Raw genomic sequence first — 7615 nt, forward strand, 5'->3', positions numbered from 1 at the left:
AGATATCTTTATCAAACAATAAAATGACAAAGCATAATAGTTTTATAAATTTCAAGATAGCTGTTTAAGCAAGACTTTCGTTGATAACTGGGGTAGAGTAGCTTCCAATTTGAAATTTTAAAGTTTATAATACTCAAGGTTCTAGTTAAAGTACAGACGGACCGTATTAAAAACTCATACGATTACCATGATTATAATGTCCTGTTCATCCAAGCGTCAAAAAAATGGACTGCACAGTTTAATTAATAATGTTGATGTACGATTATGAAGGAAATAATATCCTGTAACATATATATGGTTGAGACTGTTGATGATTTGTTCCAAGTTTCAAGTTATTTTTTTAAGAACTTCCGCGATTAGACGGAAATTGAAATGCTGAAATGAAACATTAATCTTTTATTTCTTACTCCATATCCCGATGTAAATACCAGTAAGTTAATAAAGCTATTTTATATTCATCGGAATTCATAAAGATATGATTGTCTGTGTTATAATGAATGTTATGTCCTTTGAGACAATTTAAGGAATGCTGTTATATTTTATAAAAAAAACTTATTTCACTTGAAGCATGAACAGTTTTCCGGACTAGATAACAAATCAAACGAGTGCAATGTTAATAAAATGCTTCAATCTCCACTTGAATTTGAAAGTGTGACAGCTACATGTGTGTCATTTCAAGTTCTGACATTCTGTCTCTTATTTTTGTTCTATAAAGGTGGAAATTTTTCAACACTTGAAGATAAGGCATTCTTCTTGTTGAATTGAACAGCTGTTAGATTTGAACTTTCAGCGAAAAATATTCAGGAAAAAGTATCCCCTTACTTTGGTTTTTCCTTCGGCTTGCTGGCCCACATAAAAATTATTTCCGCAATAAAGTCAATAAATAATCAATAAAAAAAACCAAGAATAAGGAACAGTTGCTTCAAGTATATCCTTGTTTTATTTTTTTTATGTTTAACATTTCAGTATTTAGCAAAATACTACTTCCCTTATGATATATTAAAAATCATTAGCTTTGTATAATATCGTATAACGAGATATCGTATAACGAAATTGTAAAACATCATTCCCATGCACATACCATCCACCTATCTAATTTTATACAACCTGCTGCAGAAATGACAAGGTATGAACAAGTTATATAATCAGAAATTACAATAAAACAGAAATCAGGAGGTTTTTTTTATTCTATTTTTTTAACTGGCGTCAGATCATGAACGGTAACTATAAACAAATTTAAGTCAAAGTTTGATACTAGATTCCAGACGAAAAGTATTCCCATGTTTCAAGTGATTTTATTTTTACGTGATTTGACAGCAAAATAAAATGCTTTAATACAATATAAATCACATAAATCAAACCTACGTATCATGTAGTACAGAACAATAAGTTAACGCTATTTTGCATCCTTCAGAATTCAAAAGAATATTGTGTCTATATTTAAGAATTGTATTTCCCTTGAGAGGGTGTTTTGACGTTCATCAATTATTTCATTATAAACACTAATTTCACTTACAGCATAAAACATGTTCATGATAAAAGCGAAAGTAATTTGATAGCAATTGAAATACACTTTGGACGAGTTATTTTATAATGACGAGTTATGAACATGTAAGATGATCTTATAACTCATTACCTCAGTCTATAAATGAAATATATGAGGTGTTGTTTACATTAATAAACCTACAACTTTAAAACATACTTGCAGCTTTTATGCAAACGTTATTATTGATTTTTTTAATATACTACACTGAATATAAATAAACTCATCATAGATACCAGGACTAAATTTAGTATACGCCAGACGTGCGTTTCGTCTACAAAGGACTCATCAGTGACGCTCGAATCCAAAAAAGTTAAAAAAGCCAAATAAAGTACGAAGTTGAAGAGCATTGTGAACCAAAATTCCTAAACGTATTACCAAATACAGCTAAGGTAATCTATGCCTGAGGTAGAAAAGCCTTAGTATTTCAAAAATTTGTAAACAGTAAATTTATAAATATAACCATATCAATGACAATTCATTTCAGCACAAAAAGTGCTGACTACTGGGCTTGTGATACCCTCGGGGAAATAAATCTCCACCAGCAGTGGCATCGACATGCTACCTTAAGAAGAGTTGAAGTCCGAACCGACCTAAAATTGTTTACTTTTTTTTTTTTAAACTTTTAATAATTGTTACTTGGATAGAGAGTTGTCTCATTGGCACATATAACACATATTCCTATATCTATTGACCATGGTGATTACATTTGTCATCGGTTGTTTTTCAGCTAAGTTTTATCATATCAATTTAAAGGTGAAAATTTAAATACAATTGTCTCCACACATCAAAACAACGTTCTTGCATTTAAAGAATAACTTTGCACTTGAAGTTGACCTTATCGTAGCCTGGTTTACCTTCTACTGTATTAAACTAAAAAAATAACTTATTCCCATTCCAAATTTTATATAATTAAAGTACAACAATTACATTACATAAAAGTGTATGTTTATAAATCGTTAGGTCTTTTAAAGTTTAAAATTACTAGACAGTATATTTTTCATGTAATTGAGGTTGAATATAATAAAGACTATGTAAATTATAAAGAATAATAGTTTTGAGATTGATTGTCAGGTACTTAAAAGCAAAGAACTAACTTTTTAAAAAGGAAAGTCGCATCTAATGCTGACGTGATTTTCGTTTAGACATTTACAGAATGATCAACAACGATGGATTATAAAACGGACTGTGGCAAGCAAAATTAATCATACTCCAAATAATTAAGAGAATTTTTTTTCTTTCCCACAACCTCCTCCCATCCCATCGAATGAAGATCCAAACTACTTTCATCTTTGTTTTTTCTACAGCTTAGGTAAAGCGGGAGGTTTGAGATCTCCAAAAACAAGTTAAATCCCTCCGCGTTTTTGCGCCTCTTCCAAATTAGACCTTTGTTAGTCTTGTATGATTTTTACTTTTAGTTTTTTGGGCACATTTTGGAGTTAAGTTTGACTTCCAATTTCACTGAACTAGTATACATTTTTGTTTAGGGGCCAGCTGAAGCACGCCTCCGGGTGCCGGATTTTCTCGCTGCATTGAGGACCTATTGATTGCCTTCGGCTGTCGGTCGTGTTGTTGTCTCGTTGACACTTTCCCAAATTCAATTCTCAATTCAATGTAAATGCCGCTGCAATAGTTTAAGTAACGTGCGTCATTTTGCGGTTCATTTAACACGAATACAAATATATATTTCAGAAAAAAATATTCAGATTTTGAAGTGATGATCAAACTAATAATTGTTGCTTTCTTTTACTGCACACTTTTAACACTTTTATAACCGGAAAAAAACAATCTACACCAATTATGATAATCAAATTTTGAATTCTACCAGTGGTGTTAACCAGATGTGGATTCTCAAAAATTCGAAAGATCTACTGCTTAACCTTCAATCACAATCTTTGCAATTTTGCAGCAACATAAAAACTTTTGATTTTTCTACGCTATATACTACTATTCCCCATGCTCAGTTGAAAGATCGACTACACCATCTCATAAAACAGAGCTTTTTCTATAAAAATGGAAATCGTAGATACAAATTTCTTGTTTTGGGTTACAATAATTCATATTTTGTGAAAAATCACACTGAATCTCCCAGAAAATATACAGAAGATGATATTATCAAAATGCTGGACTTTTTGATCGACAATATATTTGTTGAGTTTGGAGGATTTATATTTCAACAGACAGTCGGTATTCCAATGGGTACTAATTGTGCACCCCTGCTGGCTGATTTGTTTTTGTACTCGTATGAAGCAGAATTCATTCAGAACCTTCTAAAAGACAAAAAGAAAAAGCACCTTGCGAAATTCTTTAATTTTACTTTCCGATATATTGATGATGTTCTGTCATTGAATAACCCATATTTCAGCCAATACTTACATCTCATATATCCAAGTGAACTTGAAATTAAGGATACCACTGATACTAAAAGGACTGCTTCATACCTTGATCTTTTCCTCAATATTGACGTAGATGGACGACTTCACACGAAAATCTTTGATAAACGGGACGATTTCAACTTCCCAATTATCAATTTTCCATTTCTCAGCAGTAACATACCCTCTGCCCCTTCGTATGGTGTTTACATATCACAATTGATACGTTATTCTCGTGCTTGTTCACACTATACGGACTTCATATACAGGAGTGTGCTCCTTACGCAGAAACTGCTCCAACAAAGTTATGAGGAGGACAGATTAAAATTGACACTCCGTAAATTTTATGGACACCATCACGATTTGGTGGATCCATACGATGTTTCGTTGACCAAACTAGCTAAGGACATTTTTACCACATGGTAGATTGTGTTTTGTCATAATGTCGTCTAATCTTTTAATTACCAAACGTGACTTATTCCCGATTGTGACTGTTTTGCCGAGTGTGAACTCGCATTACTATAAGACGTGGTACGGTACTTATCCATCCCAAATTCATGTATTTAGTTTAAATGTTTAATGTTATATTTGTAATTCTCATCGGATTTTGTCAAATGTGTTGACGTCTTTTTTATTATATTTATGTGTTATGGTAAAGAAAATTAATCACCGCCTTCATTTATCAGATATGATTTCGTTCAAAGTAATCAGTACGATATTTTACGTTTGAAGTTAGATTCATAACAAACCTGACATAGTTTTATAATATAGTTAAGGTAGCACAATACAAATATTTTATAACTCCAACTCTTATGTTTTAAAATGCTGTAACTTTCTTAATAATGCTTGAAAATTTATAAAAGATGTAGTTTTGGATAGCTAACAGATTACTCTTTCAAATTAATGCAATGTTAGTATAATGCAACAATTATGTAACCAATTATAATGTTAACTGTGTCTAAAATATTTTTCTCAAAATTTTCACTTTCAAATGAAATTAGCTTCTGCATAGGTATCCCTAGAGGGCTGATTTTATTAAATGTTGTTCCTACGGCCATTATCTACAAAAGGGTGTCTCAGATTTCAGATAGAATGTATAGAACAAATTTTACACCTAATTAAACATTATCTTCTTTTATGTGGTTAGGATGTTTACACTAATTAGAGATTTTTGAGAGAATGGAATACCATAGAGACAATCTGAGACACCCTTTTGAAGCCCATGATGTGTTGATTAAGATTTTGCTAAAATTTTCTGTATAGTTAAAGAGATGATAGAGCTCAATTCATTCAAGTGAACCTACCCAGATTTTGCCACTAATTACATAATAATTGATTACATAATGATTGCATAATAAAAATATTGCATTCATTTAAAAGATTAATCTTTTATCTATCTATATATACCTCTTTTATTATTTTCTATGCATTAATAAGAAAGTTACAGCATTTTAAAGGTTAGTGATTGGAAGTAAAAAAATCTTTGTATTGTGCTACCTTAATTGCTACCTCAGTTTTATATTAATAAGAATTAAATGTGCTTTGTTATTAAATGCAATATCAGTATTTAGTTCAAATATATAATCTTAAATTAATCCTAATTCTATCTTATTCATTCTTATGTGACGTCATTTTTCATTTTTTGATGCTCTGTTTTACTAATTCAAATGACGTCATTTTTTCGTCATTTTTCAGTTTCAAATAGGACGTCACTTGGCGTAGAGGTTTAAACGTATTCGGATGTGTCTACTTTTGTGTTTCAAATGTCTGGTTATGTAAATGTATTTCAGTTGTTTCCTGTAATTAGTTAATACTTCAGCTTTATCATGTACATCTTTTGTATATTCATTTTATTAAATTTACTGTTTGCAAAAGTATAAATTACTCTAAATTATAGGGATTTTCTGGTAACTTAACAGAAAACCCTTGCCGTTTTTGGCACAACCTTTTTGATCTTTTGGTCCTCGATGCTGTTCAACTTTGTACTCGTTTCGGCTTTCAAACTTTTGTATCTGTGCGTCACACATAGGTCTTGTGTGGACAAAATACACTTCTGGCGTATAAAAATTTTGAACTTGTTGCCTTTTGTTGGCTGTTGTTCGTGTGATTCTTTGTCAATTGTGTTCTCCAATTTATTTATATTGTAGTCCTATGTTGTCATTTTGATGTTATATTTCATATGGCCATAAAAGTGCGAGGTTTGGCATGCCACAAAACCAGGTTCAACCCACCATTTTTTCCTTTACAAATGCCCTGTACCAAGTCAGGAATATGGTCATTGTTATATTATAGTTCGTTTCTGTGTGTATTACATTATAACGTTGTGTCGTTTGTTTTCTCTTATTTTTGAGTGTAAATTCACATTGCGATAAGACGTGTCACGGTACTTGTCTATCCCAAATTCATGTATTTGGTTTTGATGTTATATATATATGTTATATTTGTTATTCTCGTGGGATTTTGTCTATGTGTGTTACATTTTAGTGTTATGTCGTTGTTCTCCTCTTATATTTAATGCGTTTCCCTCGGTTTTAGTTTGTTATCCCGATTTTGTTTTTTGTCCATGGATTTATGAGTTTTGAACAGCGGTATACTACTGTTGCCTTTATTTGGCAGTTATTATTGATTATTGTTACAAATTCACAATGAAGTTTGTAAGAATTTAACTACGACTGTGGTGTTGTCTCAAAGACTGATATTAATTCAGCATCGTTCTCCACTTAATATTTCCAAGAAAGCAAAAAATGTATGATTGCAAATGCGACAACTCTCCACAAGAGACCAAAATGCCGACGAAATTCACAACCATAGGTCACTGTACGCGAGATGTATCAAACAATGCAAAATGTCCATAAAACTTATTAACCAAGTCAGTTTAAACACACTCGAGTAAAGGATTTTTGAAATCATATCATAGTCATTCACACTGAGTAGTGGAAATCATACTCAGACCTATAGATGATAATTATTCGTGTTATATGTACCATGCTGTAGTTATAATCTAACATAGTTGAGACCTATCAAGACAATTTTCTGGGGTTTTTTGGGTTTTTTTTAAGATTAATGGATTTTTGATTTTTGCTTTGTGGCTACTTTACTTTTATTTTTTCATTTGGTAATTCTTGAAACCGATTCAAGAGTCTGTTTTCATAAACACGATAATTCGCACATATTTGTTATGATTAGTCTCCCTTTTATTGTACAATTTATATATGTATACTTTAAAATATTTCAGATATTTCGGTATCAAGCATCACTGAAGAAATGTGCATCGTTTACACAAAAATTTGAACCATTGAAGTTATCTACGATACCTGAAATAGATTTCACTAAATCACCGGCAGAAAGCAACTCAATTGAACAATTTATTTATATTGCTTTATTATGACTTCGAGTTAAAATAAGTACAAAGTAGCATTAAATGATATAGTTGAAATTAAAAACATCTAGAATTTAAAAGTGATAATTTAAGCCATAAGAGCAGTAGTTAAGTGAAACAAATAAGCTAAATATATTGATAGTTAGATTTTTTTCTAAATGGCTGACATTATTTGGGTCTCAAGTCGTAAGAAAAAAACATATAATCTCCTTTAATTTAGGTAATTACCTTTTAATGACCTATTGAAGTCTACCCCAAGGATGACTGGGTATAGGAATATGGTCACTTGGTCTTCTCCCGACCGGCAGTAAAACGTTGCCG

The sequence above is a fragment of the Mytilus edulis genome, chromosome 8 (assembly GCF_963676685.1).
Source record: "Mytilus edulis chromosome 8, xbMytEdul2.2, whole genome shotgun sequence".
Classification (NCBI taxonomy): Eukaryota; Metazoa; Mollusca; class Bivalvia; order Mytilida; family Mytilidae; genus Mytilus; species Mytilus edulis.